The 24,580-nt window shown below is 37.4% G+C and overlaps 1 pseudogene; it reads left to right on the forward strand.

Annotated features, from left to right (window-relative positions):
- The first annotated feature begins 239 nt into the window (after positions 1-239).
- LOC127218715 (leucyl-cystinyl aminopeptidase-like) lies at positions 240-22,849 on the forward strand (annotated as a pseudogene).
- The last annotated feature ends 1,731 nt before the right edge of the window (positions 22,850-24,580 follow it).

The raw sequence follows: 24,580 nt of genomic DNA on the forward strand, positions 1-24,580 counted from the left end.
CGGGGAGGGGGTGGGGGCGCGCGCGCGCGCGCAAGTATGCCGCTGGGGGCGGGGCCTCTGCAAGCCCCGCCCCGGCCCCGCCCTCTCCCGCCTCTTCTCGGCGGAGTCGGCCAGGGGTTGAGCTGTGCTCGGCGTTCACGTCGCCCTGGGTCAATTTTGCAGCAGTTGCGAAAACCCGGAACGAAGGTGTTGTTGCGGCGCGGGGGAGCGGCGCCGCCTCTCGCAGCACCTCCTCCCCGGCAGTCCTCGGAGGCCTCGCTGGGCATGCTCAGTTGGCAGGGCCGCTTCAGCTCTCGTAGTAGGAAGCTTGGCTCGTGAGGACCCGCGGCGGGGCGAAGATGGAGCCCTTTACCAATGGTGAGTGGCTAGCCCGAGACGCGGATTACCGGGCTCTCGGGGTCCGGGGGGGGGGTCGGTTGTGGCACGGGGGTCGGGCTGCCGGGCGTCCCCGCCCTGGGTTTCCCAGCAGGGCCGGGGGCGGCACAGGGGCCAGGGGCAGCTAGGGCGGGCGTGAAGGTCAGCCTGCTCCCGGGGACCCGCACCGAGCTGCCGGGTGAGGCAGCGACAAAGTTTGGGATGCTCGCGCCGAGGAGCTGGCGGCCGCGAAGTTGGCAACCGTGTTCGTTCCGGGGGAGGCGGCCACCGCTCGGAGAAGCGGCGCCCGGGAGAAAGCCAACTCGTGCTGCGTGCCCGGAGCTGTCCGCCCGTCCTTCAGCGAGCTGCTGGCATGCTTTTCCGTAATAGGGCGGGGTGGGGCCGCGGGGCTGGCAGCGTGGTTTAGTGCACCGCAGGGAAGGAAACTTACCCGAGAATGGCTGGTTCTGTGTGCGGCGAAGGTGCCGCCCCATATTGCCACCTTTCTCTCAGCTGCTGAAGCAGCTGAACTATTACTCTCCCAGTGGGAGACCCTTTGAATATCAATGCTTATATCATTTAAGTGACAGGGGGTAAAAGTCAAAACAACCTATGTCCAGAAAACAGCCAAGGCCTTTCGCTCCACTGTTTTTGTCTGGGCCAGAAGTGCTGGAGTCACAAGTAGAGGTTGGATGTCTCACCACTTTATATGATGTAAAGTAGGAAAACTGCTAATACATGATAGGACATTCTGAAATTGGAGGGCCCATTTTATAGTTGGCATGCATTTCCGGTGTGGGTGGTTACTTCAGACAGGTAGAAAAATCAAATTAATAGGAGATCAGTGTATTAATGTTTGGGTGACTTGGTTGCCACTTCAGGGGTGGGATGGGCGTGGGGTGGGGAAAACATTGCCTATTATCCACTCTCCTGCCCGACTTAGTTGTGTACTTTAACTTTATTCTTGAGGCTGTGACCTACTCATATTCTCCTTTTCCCTAATTTAGAATGCTTTAATCTACTGCCATCTTTCTCCCTACAATATTTAATTAGGCTTAATGATGACAGCTTTAACTCTTAACTTTTTTTTTCTCTTCTGTGTTCTATTTGTTATTACCAAAGCTCTAAGAATAGTATGGTAAAAATTTCCCAGAGAATTAAGCAAGACCATCTAATTCTTGGAGGTAAAATATGCTTAACAGGATTAGGTCCTTGCAAATTGATATTTGAAGGCGTTTTCTTTCTTCTAGGCAGAATTCTTGGAGCCCCCTTGTTTGTAGGATTTTAAATTTCATTCAAATGAAAACAAGAATGAGTCATTCACTTAGGTTTACAGCTAGTTGATTTACTGAACCATCCCCCTACAGAATTTAAGTACATTCTCAGACCTTAAAGTTAAAATCTTTTCTCCTCCCATAGACTATCCTCCTTTAGGTATATTTGCAAATTGTATCATTTGGGAGGATAGTGAACAATCCTAGAGAACAAAACAAACAAACAAACAAAAACAAAGAAGCAAAGGCTCAACTTTCATAGAGGAAGTTGGATTTCTAATTCTTTTCTGCCTACCAGATTTTCACAGTTGATGCTGGAGACTAGTTGGCAATATGTCATTTGAGTTAATGTGGTCTTACTCATCCGCCTTTCATAAGGAAAATAGGAACTACAACCTATAAAGTCAACACCTGGGATACTGCTAACTTAAGGGGCTTTGAAGTTTTTAAGGTGGACTAGGTACTTACTTCAAAACTTTTGAAAGTTTTTGCTATAGAATTTTCTAGTGTCTTCAAATATAATATATAATGGAAACTACGTTTTAGTATTTAGCTGTTTTGAGTGCCTAACAAGTCCATGTAATTCTATAGGTAGTCTCTTTACAGACTATGTTATCATCTTAGAATGTGATTGAATGATTTATCAAGTTTAATATTGGCTTTTGTTATAAATTGACCCTCTTTTAGTAAATCTTGCTCATTTGTATGCTACCCAGGGCTTCCTTCAAATACTATCATTAGTTCATTCATCAACGTACAAGTTTGTAAAATAAATGAATTTAGTCTTGTCATTCCAGACTCCAGTACTCAGTGATTTCTGTAGTGTTTTCTGTAATGTCCCTATTTTCTGTGAAATGTGCTGCTGGTGTGGCTCATTTTCTTGAGCCCATCCAGCTGCCTAAAGTAATGTAATGGACTCATGTGTTAAATATCTTTTGTTCATCTATCCAGTTCACTGTTGGAACTTATTTAAAATTCATGTTTCTAGAAAAGGCCTATAAGGATGAACTTTAGTGCCAGGAATTCCTATTTGACTCAGGAAATATTTTTGGCCTTGACCTTGAGAGGGACTGTTACCACACTGAAGACGGGTCTGGCTTTGGTTCTCTGGTGACTTTTTATGGGTAGAGGAATGTGCTGACTAGTATTTAAGATTGGTTTGATAGTAGCTGCCTCATCTTGTTCAGCAGGGTTAGGTGAAAACTTTAGTAGGAGTAGTGACTTGGTTCTTTCCCAGCACCACAGAAAGTTGATGGAAACTTGGTTTTCTGAGAGAGATATTAAATTAAGAAAGCCAATTATTTGATGTCCATGTGCCTTTATCCTCATTTATTTGGGATATTTCATAAGTTTGTGTTAAGACATGCTAAAAGCTGAGGTTCAATTGCAAAATCTGGTTGAGGAGGTCCAGGGTCAGGTCTGTAAATCTCTGACTGTATTTTGAAGCTACTAGAAATACTCAAAGACAGTTTAGGGGGAGGTTTGTCAAATAAACAAATACAGATTTTACAAACATAGGGAATAATTAATTTCCTGTTATTATGTAGTGTGTGTTTTGCTAACAGATGGTGTGATTACAAGTTAATCTTGTGGTTGGAAAATCATTGATAGATTGAGGTGATATGACAAAAAGCCCAGTAGAGGTTGTCATTTTTATATGAATTATATATCGCCTCCATACAAATCATTTTATTAGTGTTTTCTGGTGCATAATCAAACAAGGAAGACTTCGTGTCTTTCAGAATTGAGCATATTTATTTTTAGGTAAATGTTTCAGCTTTTAAAATGGAAAGTCTTGAAAACAAATTATGTATAAGTTGTAAATCAGTATAAAATTGTGATGCCATCTTTTTAATCCTATAAATAACAGGTTTTTTGTTTTTTGTTTGTTTGTTTGTTTGTTTTTAACAGTTTTTCAAGACAGGCTTTCTCTGTGTAACAGTCCTGGCTGTTCTGGAATTCACTTTGTAGCCCAGGCTGGCCTTGAACTTAGAGATCCACCTGCCTCCCAAGTGCTGGGACTAAAGGCATGCACCACAACTACCCGGCAACAGTTGTTTTATAGATTTATATATCTCTAAAAACAAGTTTATAGTATAGCCTATGCATTTCTTCTGTTCTGTGGTGAATTACTTCATTGAAAGAAAACTCATTAAAGTTTTTCTTTAATGGAATATGAATTAATTTGTATGTGCGTGTTTTCTCATTCTGCCTTATCTTTTAAATTTCATTTGGGGAAATCAGATATAGAAATTAAGGGTTAGCCAGGAATGATGGCCCATGCCTCTAATCCCAGCACTCAGATAGACAAAGGTTGACCTCTATGATTTCTGGGCCATCGAGGTTGACATAGCAAGTCCCAGGCTAGCCAGGGCCGAGAAGTGAGACCTTGCCTCAAAAAACAACCACCAAAGAAATCAACTGCTAGCTAGCATAAAAATTAGGCAGAACGTGTAGCTAGAAAGTAGTCCAGTTTAAACTAGGAGGCAGTGTTAGCAAAATTCTTTGCTATTATGTGTTAATTTTCAAATGTCTTAAGACAGAATCAAAAACAGCATATTTTAGGAAATGTTATAGCAATGATTGTTATTTTTCTGTATGTGATCTGTGAGAGCTCAAATCTGAAAGAGATAGAACCAAAAAGAAAAGGAGTTATATAGAAAATCCAGTGATTTCCTGCTCAGTAAATTAGTCACACAGCCTCTTTTAAAATGGTCACTTTAGAGATAGTTTTTCTGCTACATTTCACAAACCTATCGTCAAATAATGCTAACCCAAATAATAAATGGATTGAAATAATTTAGTTTTGTTTTCATGCTAGTATAGAAATGTATAAATATAGAAAAGGCAAGGCAATGCAACTTGGCATAAGATAATATTTCACTTGTGAGAGAAATACTCATTGTTTTTCTACTCTGTTCATATAACATTTGTCACTAATAAGGTTGCATTTCACAATATCTTTTTTTTATCTTCTCCAAAACTTAACCAAGGTTACCATGGACTCTAGGATAATGCCAGATTAAGACTATGGTTTCTGTCAGTTAAGATGTGTGTGGTGCAGCTTTGTTCTGTTAGTTACTTGGTGTCTGGAAAATAGTATGGGGTTGAAGTTGAGCTTTTGGTAAGGACCGATCCACCCCCCTCCCATGGGTACATTTTCCATTAATATGGAAACCAGGAATATAAATGATGGGAAATTTTGGAGCCTTTATGGTGTCATAACTCCTTTTATGTTTAGTGACCTTTATAGAGAGTGTTACTTGTTGCTCTTGTGTGGAGCATTGAAAGTCACAACAGTAAAGGTTGTTAGGTCCATGACAGGGTCATCATCAAGGAATGAAGGTACTGGCAGGAAATAGAAAGCATTTGCTAGGAATTTAACTGTACTACTTTCTTTTCTTCTAGTCAGTCACTTTAAGGTAGGGCTATTTAATGTCCAGAATATTCTGGATTTGAAGAAAACAAAATATAGACAAGACTACAGTCACCCTTTTTCTACCATGATAGCAATCTTTTTGTTTGTTTGTTTGTTTGTTTGTTTTTTGCTCTTATTGTTTGGTTTGTTTCACTTTGTTATTGGTGCTTATGGTTGAACAAATAGTCAATTGATTTTAATTTCAACCTTAGCATCTAAACTAGGAACCAAGCCACTTGCCAACTAAAATTGAGGCTTCCAAAGAAGTTTCTAAAAACAATGGAGTATTAAGTTTAATTATAGGAGACCCTTTGAAGTTCTTTTTTTCTTCTCATATGTAATGCTTAATGAAAGGCCTGGGCATTCCACATATTTCCAGAATGTAGTCACTGAAACAAAATTTGACTCAGTTATCTGTACTTCTGCAGATGGTGGTGGGGGTGTCTAAACTTTTCTCATGTAGAGGGTTCTACTGGAGGAGGCCAACTGATGAGGGGAGTTAGACAAATCTTCCCTCATGCTTCTGTGGGGAAAGTTTCAATTGAGGGAGTAGGAGAAAGGAAAATGCAATGAGAAGTTACCTCCTTGGGTTGGTTTATTTCCTTTTCCTATAGCAAGTGATGCTCATGGAAGTGTTTCCCAGGCAAGTGTCTCAAGTGTAATAAAGGAAATTCTTGATGTAGAGGAGGCCATTGGTCTTATGGTCAAGTGTGTGTGTGTGTTTGTGTGTGTGTGTGTGTGTGTGCGCGTGTGCGCGTGTGCGTGCGCGCGCTCACGTGCATGTGAAAGTGCACATGTTTCTATCCTTTATTAGTTTCTGCCCTATTTCTCTTGAGATGGTCTCTCCCTGAACCTAGAACTCACTGTGTTTTATGGCTAGGCTGACAGGATCCTGGGGATCCTCCTGTCTTACTTCCTACAGAGTGAGAGGCACACGTGGCCAGGTCCAGCTTTTTCAGAAGGAGGAATGATTCTGATGAGTCAAACTCAGATCCTCATTCTTGCACAGCAAGCGTTCTTACTCATTTAGTCATCACTCCAGCTGGGGGCATGGTGTTTCTTACAGCTAAAACTTACTTTAAAACAACTGTCAGAACATTCATCATCAAAAAGCATTACATCATCCTAGGATTGAGAAAACTTGCACGGAGTTTATTAGTACAGACAGGGGAGAGCTAAGTGCCTAAAAGACTATTATTTAAATGGGTATTGATACAATGATATGTACATAGTATAATGCTTATCCAGTTTTGGTTACCAAAAAGAGTCTATAGTTTGGTTAGGGAAAGTTGCTATGGCCCTTGAGAGTTGGTGGGAAGAACTGGTCTATCTAGATTTTCCAAGATGCTATATAGGATCTTGGGTTGGCCTATCTATATACTTAGCAGTAATTTTTCTGGTCTTTGAACTGGATGCTGTGTCAGCCCTTGGGGTCACTCATAGTGTCTCATCAGTATCTAGAGTGGGTGGCTAGATTAAGAAGACAGTTTAGGATAAGCATAAAGGATTGGGTGCTACTTAGTGGGGATGAGAAGTGTATTATTCTTTTATACATCAGCTTTACTTATACAGTGATTTCTGAGAGGCTTCGTAAAATTTCCGCTAGGTGGTAGCATAAAGAAAAGTCATTGAGTCTAAATAAGACAGTCTTGAAGTAGAATAAGCACAACTTTACTATGATGCTATTAGCTTTGTTCCAGCCTAGTTGTTCATTGCAGGTGAGCACATGTTTATGTTTCAATTAATTGTCAGTTTTAGAAATACTAAAATATTATATATTGAAATACCAAAGGGGAAGAATTCACTTGTCTAGTTTATGTAATAGAATAGCAGTGATTGATTAGTTTAAAAAATGTGGTTACAATCTTAGCTTTTTAATTACAGTACTTTTAATGGGTTAAACAAAAAACTATCCTATATGGTTGTAAATTGGTGAGAAATTACTGATTTAGTGATTTAAGTTGGAAAGTGTTTCAGAGATTTATCACAAAAAAGTATTTCAACAAATTATCTGCAAAATAATTACTTGGTAAAATCAGAGATTAGAAATATTTTCTGATATGTTTATTGTTTATATTGAAATGTTAGAGCTTATAGAGCCCATTATTGATATTTGTAAGTGTATTCTCCTGTTCCTCAGCCAGAACTCTATTTCTATGGGCTCTGATCTCAGAAAAGAGAGTGCTTATATGTAGGATGGCATGTTTCAGAATACATGAAATCCATTGTGAAATGATACCACTATATCCAATACTTCGTTTGACCTTCAGAGGTTAAAGTATCTGGAATAGTAGAAGAAATGTGAATTATATAGAATTAAAGTATAATTACAAAAATCTTAGAAAGTTTACATTATAAGTTCTGAAAATTTGGTGATGAGCTACAAAAGCTTGGAAAATTGTTATCATGCAATCCTCCACCCTTCCATAAGAGCAGATCCTAAGGCCATTTGGTTCTATAATGTGAAACTGTTTTCACAAATATGGTCACAGCTTCAAAAGAAGCAAGATAATTAGAAAAACAAAAGTTAAAAACATTAAATCTGATTCAGTTATTCATACAGGAAGCATTCATTACAGCATACATAAAAATATAATTTTTAGTTGAACATGAAACATATCTCTATAATCCTAGCACTTCAGTGGCTGAGGCAGGAGAATCTCTAGTTTGAAGGCAACCCACTGAGACCTTGTCTCAAACAAACAGACTCACAATTATGTCTACTTTGTTACTCTAATTGTCATCTAACAGTGTTCCAAACATGTTGAATATTTATTGAGTGGCTTTTTTTAAATTAAGATTACTTCAAAAAACTTTATTTGTATTCTTTTAATTTGGAGGTCTGTCTGTCTTTCCTCTCCCTTTTCCTAGAAGTTTTTCTATAGCAAATGATGTTTTTGTTTGTTGTTCGGGAAGACGGTTTCACTGTGTAGCTCTGGCTGGCCTAGAACTTGGAGTCTAGATCAGATTTGCCTCAAACTTGTAGCAATCCTGTTTCCTGTGTGCTAGGATTACATGTATGAGCTGCCATGACCTGCTTAAAACATTCTTATTTGTTCATTTAACTTCCCTTTTCAGTGAAATGCATTTATTGGCCTTTGTTGAGCTTCAGGTCCTATGCTTTATAGAGAGAAGACAGTATCTAATAAAACACTGTCTCAGTGGTTGAGAGGTGGAATATGATATGGCGGTGGGTAGGTTGTTTCTTTTTCTGAAAACATTTTGAAGTCGAAGTTGGAAAGTGACCCAATATTTAATTTTCCATTTCTTGTCTTCTGTACTTATTCCATAGCTAGAGAACTGTTGTCCCTTTGAGGCCTAAGTTGTATGGTTAAATCAGTTCTTCTTGTGCTACTGTGGGGTTTTGTAGGGACTTGAATGGGGCATTTTGCCCTTTATTAGAATGTTACAAAATCGGTCCCCAACTGTTATGAGATATTTGATTACACTATGTAAAAAATATGTCATTGTAATTGGTTTAATAAAGAGCTAACTGATCAATATCTAGGCAGGAGGTGTAGGTGGGTATTCTGGGAAGGGTGGGAGTTGCCAGTCAGATACAGAGAAAGTAGGACATGCAGGAGGAGAGAAATGGGTTAATTTAAGTTATAAGAGCTAATTAGAAACAAGCCTAAGCTAAAGCTGAGCTTTCATAATTAATAAGTCTCTGTGTCATTATTTAGGAGCTAGCTGGCAGGACAGAGAAAGATTTATTATGCCCAACCAATTATACTTCGCTTTTTAAACCCAAATTTTCTAATATCCTACAGAGTTAAGAAGGCATGAGCAGGTCTCACACAACCTTTGATAATGGATGATTATGAAAAGATTAAAGAAGGTGAACCTGTGTGTTGTAGCAAGGCCATGAAGAGGCAAGGATATCAGTAATATAACGGAAGGAGTAGTAAATTCATTAGTTAAGTTTGAGCTCAGGCATGAAAGCATGAAATTTACCCCTGACTACCCAAGATGAACAAATGGAGGGTATTTTTATCTTGATGTTAATCTAATGATAAAAATCAGGTAACCCTTGAGAACACAGCACAAACAATACCTTAGTTACTGCATAGAGCCACAAAAGTAATTCCTATAGATTGTTGAAATGTATATTGTGATATGTGATAGTATGAAGATTGATTTCTCTACTGAATTCTCCGTGGCATGTGGCTCATACCATGTTCTCAGCACTAATAATCTTGGCCAAGGTCAAAGCAAAAATTATCACTACAAGATTGAGGCCAGCCATAGAGTACATAGTTCAAGGCTAGCCTGAGCCAAGACTGAAACCCTGTCTAAAGAAAACTAAACAGCAAAATCAATGTGGAATGGTTTTCTATGAACTTTAAGTTGTTAATTGTAATGAGGCATATGAAAGAAAAAGAAATGGAAAATAGTGATATGTAATTAAAAGATTTTCTAAAGAGATTTAAGAATTTTGTGGAGCTTTATCTATCCCTTAGTAAACATTAGATTATAGTATCTCACTCAGATACTTACTTGATTATACCAGAAATCAACAAGTAGTATAGGAGGAAAAAGAAATAACAGAGTTTAGTTTTCTAAAAAAATATCAGCAATGATAAGATGAGCATTCTCTAAAGATACGAATCCACCCCTCATTTCCTGGTTTGTTTTGTCTTAGATTGGTATTGAACTTTGTTGTTTAGTTTTTACCTGTAAGTTTGACTCTTACTGTGATTTTTATTTTTCTGATTAGATTTTAAGTCTATTTTGGTATAAAAGTATTAAAATATGAGTTTCCATTGCTTTTTGAAAAAGGAATAAGAATATCTCAAACAGCAGTAACTTATAATGCAATAGTGGACTTGCTTGCATTTGTGAATACTTGGACAATTCTAAGATATCTTATTACTTGAAAATAGTTTTAAAAATATTTGTGATACAAAAACAAATGAGTGCTCTGAGGTTGCTTAACCATTTCCTGTGACTCTGAGAAAGTGGTTGCTTTCACAATTACTCTGCTAAGCCTGCGTGGAGTGAATTGTTTCACTTCCATCTTCCAGTAAAGAATTTAAAGTTTACTGACTGAGCAGGTTGTATTTTTATATGTAGGTGTGTGTGTGTGTATACATACATACATATATGTTAGTCAACAATGACAGAAAATGGCTATGAGTGTGAAAGAGAATAGGGATGGTACATGGGAAGGTTTGGAGGGAAGAGTGGAAAAGGGAGAATAATGTAATTACAATCTGAAAAATAAAAATAATTATTTATAAAAATGTTCCAGTCATTTTTAGTAAATAGCTTTCAACAAATGTAATTGTTTTATGCATGAAAATTCTTAGGGTTCTCTTTAAAGGCTTATTTAAGATCCCAATGTTTGCTTTCTTACAACAGCACTTAGTTTTCTAACAGCAAACTTGAAGTTTCAGTTCAGGAGACTCTAGATGATTGTTTATTTCTTGTTGTTGTGACAGGATTTCTCTCCATAGCCCCAGGTGTTCTGGAATTAACTCTGTAGACCAGAGTAGCCTCAAACTCAGAGATTCATCTGCCTCTGCTTTCCAAGTGCTGGGGTTAGAGGTGTATGCCACCATGTCCAGTTCTAATTTCTTAATTTTAATGAGAGAGAATGAAAGTCTGTCTTATTGCCTCACCATCATTTGTAGGGTGGTAAGATAGTCTTGTTGATAAATTATACACATCAAACCCCTTAGGCTTAGGATGAAAAGCCCACATCTGTATTCAGGAGTTTTTGTGTAGAAAATGATTGTTCTAATGACAAATGTTCTGTTCTTTCCTGTTTCTGAGTTGAGTCTGAGGCCCTGCAATGCATTGCCATCTCAGGTGTTCCATGGAACTGTAAACTGGTATGTGCAGTGTGTTTTTAAGTTTGGCTTCAGGGATAAATTGTTCTTAATTCAGGGGCATGTAGCTCAGTGTAGACCTCGAGTTCCTCAGAAAATAAGATCACTGAAATATTGGTGGTTATGTAAGGAATAAGGAGATCATATGTTATTACATAGAATTCCTAAAACTTATGGTTTAAGGTATCCATTTTATTCGGTAATATTTCTTTAGCTCAACAATTTGGATTGGGTTAGATGAGTATTTCTTTTGTTCTTGTCTGAAGTCACTCTTAAGCAGTCATTGGCTGTAACCTTGACTTGAGACTAGATGTTTCTAAGACAGCTTCACTCGTGAATCTGGCGATGGCTGCTGGCTGTTGGCCGGATGTCTTTTAATGTGGTTCCCCCACCCACAAGGAAGCTAGCTAGCTTGGATTCCCTCTTCTAGAGCTGTAAAAGTAGTAATGAGTAGCAAAGTTTGCATAGCCTCCCCAAGGCCTAGCATTAAAAATTCTGCCAAAGGTTTTCTACTTCATTTCATTTATTAAGCCAAGTTACAAGGACTATAAAAATTTAAGTAGTAAAGATAAAATTCTGCTTCCTAATAAAAGATCCCATAAAAGAGAAATAGCAAATACTATCCTGGGTTCTAGTTTCCTGATTTTTCTCTAAGCCAACAATATTGTTTTTTTCATTAATTCACTAGCATTCTATATTAGCATGTTTATTGTATATGTGTGAAAGTTTATTCCACTTACGTATAAAATTAAAATTGCATAATAAAAAATATCCCGCATTCCCAAGCTCTATCTTTCAGGAATAACATATATACATATACATATACATATACATATATATATATAATTTACATTGGATAAATATTTATTTAAAATTCTGTAACCTTCTTGTCTTCCTTTTATTTTGAATGTTTCTATATTTAAGGTAAAAACCCATCTGCTGCTGCTAAACAGCTTTGTTCAGTGATTTACCCACCAAAGGTGTACAAATTCCTGGGAACTTGTTTCTTGGTGCTATTGGGAGGTGATGTAACTTTTAAGAAGTGGGACTTTGGAAGGCCTTTAGGTGGCTGAGGGAACTATCCTTGGAAGGGAATAATGTACTTTTCCTGGAATCCAGAGTTAGCACTGCAGAGAGGGTTGTTATAGAACAAGTGAGCCTAACACCCCCTTGCTCTGGCTGTCTTCCTGTCTTCCTCTTTGTTCTTGCCATTGTGGTGCCATCCAGTATGAGGGGATACACTCTCAGGAGCCTAGTCAGAGCTACCTGCTTTCTGCTTTCAGAGAGCCATGTAATCTTTTTTCTTCCTTTGTAAGTACCCAACCCCAGATACAAGGATAAAAAGGATGAGTAGTCTTTTGCCATTTCCTTCCTTCTTTCTTTGCTTCATGAAAATACTGCTATAAACATTCAGTGAAAAAAAATTTTTAATTACATGTATGCTTGTGTGTGTGTGTGGAGTGGATGTTGCAAATGGAGGTCAGAGAACATCCTTTGCATGTTGGTTTGGTTCAGTACTTCCACACTGTGAGACACGAGGTTCAAACTCAGGTCATAGACGTGGCTGCAAGACCTTTACTACTGAGTCATCTCACCAGACCGTAAACATTTTTTTTTAAAGTTTACTTAGTACTATTCTGTTTGTGTGAAAGTGTGAGTATTGTGTATGATATATGTGTGTGTGAATGAGGCCGTGCATGTACTACAGCCTACATGCGGAATTAGATGATAGCTTTGAGGAGTCGGTTATCTCTTTTCATCTTGTGCAGAGTATTGTGCTATTTCTGTTGGGTTGTACAGTTCAGGCTTTCTGGACCACCTGCTTCTGGTAGATCCTTCTGTCTCTGACTCCAATTTGCCATGGACGTGCCATTGTACCTATGGGTGAATCCCATGGGTTCTGCAAGTTACCTTTTTTGTTATATAAAGGCAAATGAGCATAGCTTTAGGTACACCCAATCCCTAGGGGTGTTAGGAACAATTGTAGCATCTTTCATGTCAGGGCAGCTGGTTGGCAAATACCTAGAAGGTCAGTATGAAATGTGAACATTGAAATACCCATAAAAAAATATATAAATCCATAGTCACTGAGGTTCTACATTAACACTGCTGTACATCTTTAAAAAAGAAGAAGAAAAATCAGTGTTTAAGTGTTTGTTGGTCCCAAGGAAAAAGTGAATTTCTGAACTCTTTGTTTTGTTTTGTTTTTTTTTTTTAATGAATTTATCTACTAATGTGATGCAAATGCCATTTTAGCAGTGATCTCAAGAGTTGGTGTCCAGTAGGGATGAAATGTAGCCACTGTTCATAATCCCTGAAGTATCTCTAGGCCTCCTTTAAGACCCCTTGTTCCTTAAATTGGTAGTTTTTAATGCCCTGTCACGTTCATGTTTCCTGCTATTACCCGCTGCTGTTAAGTCCATTCATTGTTTTGTTTTGTTTCTTTTTTAACTTTAATTATTGAACATGTCTGTACTACAGTCACCTAATTTGATCTATTTCCTAAGTGTTTTTTTTTTTTTGTCCATGTTTCTATTTCTTGCTTGTCAAAATTTCATAATTTTCTTCTTTCAGTTTTCTGTGGTACAAAAACACCCTTCTCCTGAGGGAAACCATAGCCCATATACTTGATAAGCTGTCTTTTAAGCCTAGAAGCAGGTATACCTATTTCTAATTTGCCTAGGATAGAATAGGACTCAGGAAGAAGACCCACACAGGTCTTACAACTTGGTTTGTATTTGGCCAAGAATTCAAGGATTCAAGTGTTTAGACTCCAGAAGAAAGGCATTGACTACAGTCCTTTTGGACCCACTCAGTCCTAACATGAGCAGAGATGGCCAGAGTGCCATACCCTAAGGTCAAGCCTGGAACCCGGAGTAGTGGGTGGGACTGTATGAAAGAAAGTACTATAAAATCACAGCTGCTTTAAAAAAAAAAAAAGAATTTAATAAATATCGCACACCAAAATTAGCCAGGCCTAAAATCTATATACAATTCAGTAAGCTTCTATACAGATACAATAGCCACTCTTTTTCACTATCAGATGTATTTTTATTCACTTAGTGACCAATAACAATGAAAAAAATCTGTGACAGAAAAATAATTAGCATTATACCATCTTCCTTTAATATTAGCCCATTTGCTAGTGTTTTTGTTTCTCTTTTTTGGTTCATGACTGTCGTATGCTTTTTTAAATATATACTTGAGTTTTTAATGTACAATTCAAGAATTCCATAAAAGCTCTATTTAATTCTAATGGCTTTAAGGTGGAAATAAGTCTTAGTGATTAAAAAAACACTAAATTTAGTGTTTCCAAGAAACATTGTATTATGAGCTCTCCCCAACTCCTGTCTTATCTTTTTGTCTTATATTTGTAGATCGACTTCAGCTTCCAAGGAATATGATTGAAAACAGCATGTTTGAAGAAGAACCGGATGTGGTAGATTTAGCCAAAGAACCTTGTTTACATCCTCTGGAACCTGATGAAGTAGAATATGAGCCCCGGGGTTCGAGGCTACTGGTGCGAGGTCTTGGTGAGCACGAGATGGATGAGGACTAAGAGGATTATGAGTCATCTGCAAAGCTGCTGGGCATGTCCTTCATGAACAGAAGCTCAGGACTCCGAAACAGTGCAACGGGCTACAGGCAGAGTCCAGACGGCTCTTGTTACTACCCTCTGCCAGGACCTTAGTGGTCTGTGTTTTTGTCATCGTGGTTGCTGTCTCTGTAATCCTGGTGATTTATCTACTGCCTAGATGTACTTTTACCAAAGAAGGCTGCCACAAAAAAAACCAGTCAACGGAACTAATTCAGCCACTTGCCACAAATGGGAAATTGTTTCCATGGGCACAAATTAGGCTTCCCACTGCCATTATGCCTCAGCGCTATGAACTTAGCCTACATCCAAACCTAACCTCAATGACATTCAGGGGTTCTGTGACAATTTCACTTCAGGCTCTTCAAGCCACATGGAATATCATTCTCCATAGCACAGGACATAATATTTCAAGAGTGACATTTATGTCAGCAGTTTCAAGTCAAGAAAAACAAGTTGAAATCCTAGAATATCCTTATCATGAACAAATCGCCATTGTTGCACCTGAAGCCCTTCTAGCAGGGCACAATTACACCTTAGAAGATAGAGTATTCAGCAAATATATCTAACTCTTATTATGGATTTTATGGCATCACCTACACAGATAAAAGTAATGAGAAAAAGTATGTAAACCTGCTAAATGTTTCTTGTTCTGTGATCTTCTGCATGTAACTTCTGCAGTGCAGATTCTTCCACCCACACCATAAATGTTTTTAAATTTAGGAAGTTACATGCAAAATAGAATGGTAATTGGTAATATGCAATAATATACTGTTCTCTTATGCGGAACTCGGAGTGAGTATTGTGGTGGAAGAGAGTAGAAGTGTGTGGTAGAAGGGGATGAAAGAAGATTATATTGTTTTTTTTTTTTTTTTTCTTTGCAGGTGGGGGGGTTTTGAGACAGGATTCTCTGTATTGCTTTGGAGCCTGTCCTAGAACTCTCTCTGTGTAGACCAGGCTGGCCTTGAACTCAGAGATCCGCCTGCCTCTGTCTCCTGAGTGCTGAGATTAAAGATGTGTGCCACCAACGCCCAGCTATATTCTCTATTTATTACAGACTAACAAGCTTTTATTGAGCTTTTCCTGTTTTATGAGATGAATAGTGTCACCCTTCCCTGAAGCTATAGGAACAGATTGAGGGGTATGGACTATCTTGATGCCAGGCAGAAGTTTTAGGATGTTATTTTATGAGTTGGAGAAAAGAGGGTATGAAATGTGGCATATATACACAATCATTCTTCATGTCCTTATTCTTTACTGGTTTACTTTTTAAAATGCTAGTTTGTGTAATCTTTAAAAATGTAGGAAAGAATCATATTTCAAAATTAAAAAAAAAAATGATATACAGTGTAAGAGTATTCCACAGCCTATTTGTATCATACTTTGTTGTTTACTCTTCTTAGCCATAGCATAGATGGGTTTTATGAAAGATATAGTGCATATTATAATGGATTATTAATAAATAATGATAATGTCATCTCTTTGCACAAAGACTATATGTGCTTTATGTTAGTAGAGCATTCTTACATAATACACTCAAAATACTCTGTACACAAGTTTAAGAATTACTGACACTGGCCAGTTGGCTAATATATAATATATTGTTGTTTTGTTCAATGTTTCAGCGTTTTAAAATTTTCAGTTCATTGAAAGAAAATATGTTTTTTTAAAAGAGTAATTTCACTAACTGAAAATAAAAAGAATATATTAGTTCTTTTTTTTTTTTTTTTCTACTCAAGACACTGAATTTACTATGTGGGTCCTTAAAACTAAGAAGTAGAGACTATAAAATAGTATTTTTTTTATATATAATTTTTTATTTAATTTTATATAACAAAGTCCAATTAAATGAAAACAAACATTTATACACAATATTTAGGAATTTGGGCGTCGTTCTTTCCAATTACTTCCTGCTGATAAGGGGTGCTGTCTTGAGGGATTCGAAGAAGATTCAGATATCCTAGCTGTAGTCTGTAGGGCTGTTTTTGTCCAGCTGTTTGGAATGTAGGATCAGCTATAAAATAGTATTTTAAGCTGAAGTTTTAGAACAGAATATAAGTTTATTTACCTACTTGTTGCTAACAGTGAAGGCCCCAAATGATTGTGTGTCTTGATAGAATTTAAATATCTTGATAAAAGTTTAAATCAGTCTTACTTTCACAATATCTGGAAACTACTAATAGTAAGAAATTTTATGTGGGTGTGTGTCTCACAATTTTACTTTTGTTGTTTGTATTTTTTAATTTAAATTTGAAACAAGCTTGATGTCAATCCCAGTTCCTGCACCCTCCTGCCCTCCCTTGTCCCCCCCAATCCCATCCCCTTCTGCTCCCCAGGGAGGGTGAGGGCCTTCCATGGGGTGCCTTCAAAGTCTGTCACATCATTTGGAGCAGGGCCTTACTTTTATTTTACTGGATACTTTTATACTACCCCCTGCTATAAATATTTAAACTGATAAAATGATTAGGGGATGCATTTCTTGTTGCTTGGGAAGGCACCTTTTCTCACCAGTATACCACCAAGACTCTTGTTGCCTGGAAAATCATGCCTGATGCTTTGAATAGATACTGCTTGTGGTCCGGAAACTTTACCTACTTTCCACACTGATATAAATGTAATCTCTGCCTATTCTTATCTCTGCAGTTATTTCCATTAGTAGAAATGTCATGCTGGCCTTTGGTGTATACTCCTTTTGCAGTTCTTCTGATAGTTTGAAGATATTCATTATCTGGCCTTTGTTTTTTCTCACAGCTCTTACTCCCCTAGCATGTTCAATTCTGCATTTCAAAAACTAAGGATAAGAGTAACCAGTACTTACAGGGAACTAAAGCACTAGACACTGCTTAGAGCTTTTTATGTTTCTTTAGTCTTCTACCTTGTCATACTCACTAAGAAATGCTAATATATTTATAATAGCCAGGAAAAAGGTACATGGCAAAAAAGGAAACTCAAGCCTGTTTCTTAACCACTGTATTGACCTGCTTCTCCAGTTCACACTTTTCTTTTTTACATTTTGTTTTTGCCAGTGCTTAGGATTCTTGTATTCCAATTTCCAGCCAATTCCTGTCTTCAAATAAACTTGAGGGAGTTCTGTTAACAAGTTTTTCTGAAAGCAAACATAATGTCACAAAGAAAGAATATGTATTAGGTATTCAGAATGAGAAGACATTGTATCTTCAAAGCAGCATTCTCAGAGACACATGTGTGAAATGTTGTATTGCTTTAACAATAATTTAAGGGGTGTTTTGTTTTTCTTTTGAATGTTAGGATATATAGTCATGCTTTGGGCATCGGTTTTTCCGCCCGCCGCCAGTCTTGTCCCGCCGCACCAGCCCCAAATAACACACAGGGAATCTGTATTAGATATAATTCTGTTGGCCGGTTACTTGTTTCTTTATCGGCTAGCTCTGCCTTATTTATTTATATATGATACAAAACTGAGTGAGATACAGGTTACAGATTTTACAGAGTCATATGGGTAATTAATGTAGACTCCAAATCCAATTTTCTCTTTTCTGCTTATCTTCTAAAAGTGGAGTCTAAGGATTGAGGAACAGAGGGTGTCATGACTAAAGTGCCTGTGGCTGATATATAAGAGGGTACAGAGGTTCACTTGCCTGATACCGTTTATGTGGTTTTCCCACATAGAGATCAGCTTTCTTCATTGATTAAAAAACCTTCCATTAGCAATTGCTTCTTTGTGTGCTTTTCCATGACTGTAATTCAGTTTCTTTTTATGTACTATAGCCTTATCTGCTGCTTTTGTGGTATAGAAGGGAGAAGTCATTTCTGTTTATCTCTGAAAAATGAAAGCAGAGTACTGTTGAAACAACTTTTTCTATTTTCCTGAAACTGAATGTTGTAGTTTTGAGATGCAGTGTTGCAAACCCAGATGTTTAGTAGCAATTATCAAGTTATTCTTGGTATTCAGACTTTGTACTACTTTCTCTACAGGTCTTCCAACTCCAGCAAAATTTGTTTTGTGCCATTTGATCCTACTCATGTGCTTCCACTGACTGCTAGGATATGATCTGAAGACTGCTAGCTTCTGTCTCTCTTAGTTAATTGTGGGTCCTTAAACTTTAGAATTGTAATGTATTTGTCTTCACACCCTAGTGCTTGGCATAGTGCCCTGTGTAGGAGACACTCATAACTATTGTATTGAATTTTCATTTGTTTTTAGGTACTTTGCAGCAACTCAGTTTGAACCTCTGGCAGCAAGATCTGCTTTTCCCTGTTTTGATGAACCAGCATTTAAAAGGCTACATTTATCATCAAGATCACAAGGAATGAGCATCACATTGCATTATCAAATATGCTAGGTACTGTGACATGAAGGCAAAATCTTTGGGTGGATCTCTTATCTCTGAGAGACAGTTGTGTTTCTCTTTACTGTACTATTGGTAGGAATACTTAGATTTATATGTGTCTGTATTTCTAAGATAGTTACATAAAAATGAAAATTTGTCAGTCTGAGGAAACACTCGAGGAAGGAGAAGATTTTCGCAAGTTTTAGAATACATGGGTAGGAGGTGTGAAGTGTCTTCTTCTATGGTTGCACAAATATTAACACTATGAACTAGTACAAGCCCAGAAAATTACTTGAGACATAACGCATTTTCTCTTTCTAAGCACTTTTGAGAGTGAGGGATTGCGATTAGCTTTGGTGTTATGGCAAATGAAACTTTGGATTGTTGTCATGAAGAGATGGACAACAAAAGCAGGAGCCATTGTGTGGGAGGTAGTAGGGGTAACACCAAGCAGAGCAGTATTATGATAAACAGAACTTAGGTTTCCTTTGCGTCGACCTGAACGGCAGTGTGTGGTCTATGTGATGCTTCCTAGAACTTGTGTAGCTATGGGTGAGGAATAGCCACAGACAGGTAATGCAATCCTACCCCATTGATAGTAGACAACATGTTCTTTCATTGTCATAACCCTATTCATATGGCCAAACTCTTCACCTAATCATTTCTGTAAAGAGGCAGGCACCCTCCTTGTCTAATACCCCTAAGTATAACCTGATTCATGGTTAGGAAATCCTGAGAGTTGCTGTCGTTTCTCCACCTTCAGTCTGTTGCAGACTATCTAGGGACCTACTTATGTTACCCCCTAAGTTTTCCTGGGGGTTCTCCATGGAGCACTGGATCATGTTAAAAGATGTCTTAGCTAAAGTTCTTTCTTGAAGTCTGTTATCCTAAGGTTCTGGGGTGGGGGAAGGGTTTCAGAGATTTTGCTCCAATTTTTAAATGGAGAGACAAAACCACTGTTCCTTGTAACTTAAATATATTGGGAGCCATATTAGGGTTCTATTGTACTCAATGTTTCCCCGTCAAGGGTGGTATAAGAAACTGAAACAAGGAGCTTTTCTCTCTAGAAATTTGTGTTGAAAAATTAAAAAATGCAATTACTGCCTATATGATTTTTTTTAGTTTTTCAGTAGATATGTCATTGATTGTTTTAATTACAGAACTGACATCTTTTTTTCCTTTGGTTATAGAAGTCTTCAGTCCCTGCAGAAGAAGGACTTATTAAGGATGAGTTTTTTGAAAGTGTGAAAATGAGCACGGACCTAGTTGCTTCATTGTAGGGGGAGATGAGGAACCTGAGTGTGAGGTGTAAATGGAACCTTGGTATGTTGGTATACTAATTGTCTGAAAATCTACTTATAGTAACCTTGGTAGAATTCTTTAATGTTTATTAATAGTTTCCTTATGAACACATGCGTTTAGATCAGATTCTGACATTCTGTAACAGAAATGCTATTCTTACTTAACTGTTATGTTTATCTAAGTTGTCCTATTACCAGTAAAGACTTGGGAGCCGATATTGGGGGTGAAAACCTGATGATTAGAGTAAGTGTGAGAGGGGCTGGAAAGATGGCTTAGCCATTAAAGGCTAGGCTCACAACCCAAATATAAGTGAAGCGGTGGAGGAGCGACCAGCTGGCCTTTATCTCCATACTTCCTACACCAAAAAGAAGTCGCCAAATCCTTCCCTGTTCCTCTCTAGTATTCTAGGTCCCTCCGTAAACTCTATGATTAGTTCTTGTCAGGTAGTCACTGGCTCTACCCCTTGATTCAAGTTTAACTTTATTAACACAGTCTCGGGTGTCACAATACTGTCAAATATCCCACAAAACTTAACTCTTATTTACTGCTCTTCATTTAATACTTGAAAGTCAATAGTTTTCAAGTTTCCTGTTTTATAAGAGAGAATTAGTTTATAAAATAAAAATATTTTAATATTTTTCTCTCTTATATGCATGGAAATGAAGACCTGTAATCCCAGCTACCCGGAGTGCCGAGGGAGGAGGATTACAGGTTCAAGATATGCCTGAAGCTACACAATGAGTTTAAGCCTGAGTCTGGAGAACTTAATGAGACCCGTGTGAAATAAAGAGTAGAAAGGGGCCTGGGGAAATAGGTCAGTGATGGAGTGCTAGCCTGATATGCTTAGGACCATTTTTAAATCCTTCAGACCAAAAAAAAAGGCAAAAAACATTTCTATCGAGAGATATGGTTCTCTTTGCTTATTTTCCATTGTTTTATTTATTTTTTTTTAGAATAAACTTGGTATAAATATAATGAAAAGATGATGTGGGTGTATTAAGAGGTTAAAAGCACATTTTTTTCCCCTAAGACAGGGATTTCCTGTGTATCATTGGCTGTCCTGGAACCCATTCTATAGACCAGGGCTGCACATGTTCTTTTTAGGAAAAGAAAAAGGAGTAATTGTATTCTAGGATTGAGAATACGCATCCCTTGGTCAAGTTTCAGTTTTTATAATCTTAACATATGTATTTAAACTATGCACTCTCTACCAAAGTTGATGTGGTAGAAAGCTAGGTATTGAAGCAACCTGTGTGCTTTTTAGAGTATATGCTTTTTTTCCTGACTGTGTAGCTGGTAGTGAATGGGCAAGGTGAGACCTGAATCACAGTGAGGTTGTTCTAAATGATATATGATATTTTTTATTACATGATCCAAAAAAACAAAAGTAAGCCAACAATTTAAGATTTGTTTTTTAATATTTATTTAGCATTTTTAATATGTATTTAGCATGTCCCCTCTAATAAGGCACAGTAATAGGTACTCGAAAGGATTAACACCTTAGTTTTGTGCTACAGATAACTCCCTCATCTTCATAGTTCATAAATCAGAGCCTTTCTAGGTCATAGGAGTGCAGGAATGTAAAATTAGATAGGATAGTTCTTATACTTTGAAATGTATAGCAGTAGTTTATTTGAGATATTGGGAAACTATTAAAAAAATAAAACTCAAGGTAATTCTTTTGTATAAATATGGATATACATGACTTGTTCTGTGTGGCTGGAAGCATTATAAAGCATGAGTTTCTGCCCTAAAAGATATCATACAGTATGCACTTCTTGGAAGTTGCTGGTCCCTAACAGTGCTCAGTTGAGTTCCATGGCATTTTAATTTTATCTGTCTTTTATATAATGAATTATGTTTTCCCTTTAGGTTTCTATATATGCTGTACCAGAAAAAGATTGGTCAAGTTCACCATGCCTTGGACAACTGTAAAACTCCTTGAATTTTATCAAAATTACTTTGAAATTCAATATCCACTTAAGAAATTGGGTAAGAATTTAATAATGCCTTGATTTTTAGTACAACTTATAATAAAGATTTGTTTCACAAATGATATTTTAGAAAAGCTTTTGCCAAGTTTAAAAAAAAAAAACTAAGAAACAGTTAGTTAATGTTGTCAAAATTGTACTTGTTAAGTTTATTTACAATCTATAAGTTTCCTGAACCTGAACTTTAAATTACTTATATAACTTCTTAAGTTTATGGGATTATATGAATTTGCATAGGGCTTCATGTGGAGTTTACTAACTTCCAAGAAGTTTCTGATCTCAAGTAATAGAAAGTACATTCTGGGGAACCCATGAATGCAAGAACACTGAAGTTATATTCAGTGTGATGCTGGTTCTGAAGAACTTATGTTGGATCTGAGCTTGGACTCTGGCTTGCTTACTCCCGGTGGATCCATTGTGAGAGAAAATGGGCTGTTGTTTTCTTTGTTAGGGGACAGTGGAATTGTTGATCATAAAATGGTTTGTTCAGGTGTTCCTCAGCCGTACAGCATGGGGCAGAGCATGTAGTCTAGGAAAAGGAAGATCCTGTCAGTCTTTACTGGGTAGAGGTTCTTGACTTTTACATAAGAAGTTGATCTCTTCTTTTCTTTGTTATGCCCAGATTTGGTGGCCATTCAGACTTTGAAGCAGGACGTGGAAAATTGGGGCCTGCTTACATTCCGAGGAAAGACTCTTCTGTATGACAATGACAGTTATTCAGTAGCAGATAGAAAACTGGTTACTAAAATCATTGCTCATGAGCTAGCACATCAGGTATTACCAACCACTGCCATTACATCTAAAGCCCCAGAGTTTTAGTCACCTGTATATTATAAATTATATTACTATTCTGAGATTTTTAGTGTTGCTATTATATTAAAAATGATGCTTTTTAAACAAAATCTGTTAGAACTTAATATATAAGTCATTTTTCACATCCATTATCTTATTTCACAGTGTCTTTCAAAGTGAGTGGCAATCCCCTTTATACATATAGAAACTGAGACAGCTCTAAGAAATGGTTTGTTTAGACTTCACACAGGTATTAAATGGTAGGCATTGGGCCTTGAAGAATAACTGTATCTTCAAATTATCTTTTTTATTACCCCAGTGCTGGGACCAACTGTCAAGTGACTTTGTGTTAGACAGACTCTTTACCACTGAGCTAAATTCTGCTGACCCTGGAATGTCATTTTTTTCCCTTAGTAATACGTATCTGTCATGTAGCAACTGTTCAACTGCTCAGTGTAACCTTGTAGGATAGAACTTTTTCCTTAGTTACGTAGCTCATATTTCTCCTGCTTCACCTCTTGAATACCAGATCATAAATGTGGGCTCTCATACCCAGCTTCCTACTAACAATTATTGAATTGCAATTATCAGAACAAAATTTCTTTTTCTGTTTCCTGCTAGAACTGGGTTCTCTATTAATGTGGGAGAAGGAGCTCCCACCATTATAGAGTGAAGAAATTATTTGTTACGATTGTAAAGAAAAGACTTGTTCATGTGCATCCCCATTCCCAAAATACAATCTCTGTTGTTTTACAGATATGGGTGTTTCAGTGTATGGTGTGTGCAGTTAACTCTGTCTCAGACATGTCTGTAGATGACTCTGTGACCCTTGTAAAGCTTTGCTGGCTTTGATAAATGATACATTTTTTTCCTAATCCTGTTATTTCTGGAACCACTCATTACCACTTAGAATATTCCCATATTTTCTTTTGTTTTAGGACTTTAACACATCTTCCTGTTGACATGTTTTTAATATAGTATCTTGGAAAAATTAATGATTGAATCTAAAAGTAATTTTTGTTTTGTTGTAGTAATAGCCTTATTTTTAGCTAGTGATATGAAATAAACCCCAGACCACATTGACAAATTTGAATACTTTTCTGACCTTTTTTTTTTTACAAGTATTTTAATAAGAAGTTTGAGGTTGTGTGTGTGTGTGTGCATGCACCTGCATTTGTGTGGAGAACAGAAGAGGACACCAGCTGTCTTCTTCCACTACTCTCTCTGTCTGGAGGCAGGGTCTTTTTTCTCACATTTAATGAGGTTGGGAGCCCACAAACTCCAGTGATTTGCCTGTTTGTAACTTCCCTAGAAGACTAGGATTGCAGATTTTGTGAAAAATTCCATGGTAGTTTGGGAAGTTATGATGCAAACTCAGGTCATAAGTTCATACAGGTCAAGTGCTAACTTTGCTGAACTCTACTCTCATACCCAAAGAGAAGTGGAAGATCTCTTAAACTTTTCCTTTATTTTTACTAACATTCATAAAAAAACTTCAAAATTTCTCAAGATTTACCTGTGTGTGTGCATGAATGACAACTTTCTATAGGAATGTTACTCAAATCTTGTGTGAATCATGTCTTGAATTTGGGTAATGGAGAGAAGCGTGAAATGCAGACTGACAATAGGACAACCTTTACTTGTCATAGAAGATTGTTATAATGGAAGTGTTCTCTTTAACTTAGATTAGATAATTTAATTGTTAAGAAGTCT

This window comes from Phodopus roborovskii, unplaced genomic scaffold, assembly GCF_943737965.1.
Source record: "Phodopus roborovskii unplaced genomic scaffold, PHOROB, whole genome shotgun sequence".
NCBI lineage: Eukaryota > Metazoa > Chordata > Mammalia > Rodentia > Cricetidae > Phodopus > Phodopus roborovskii.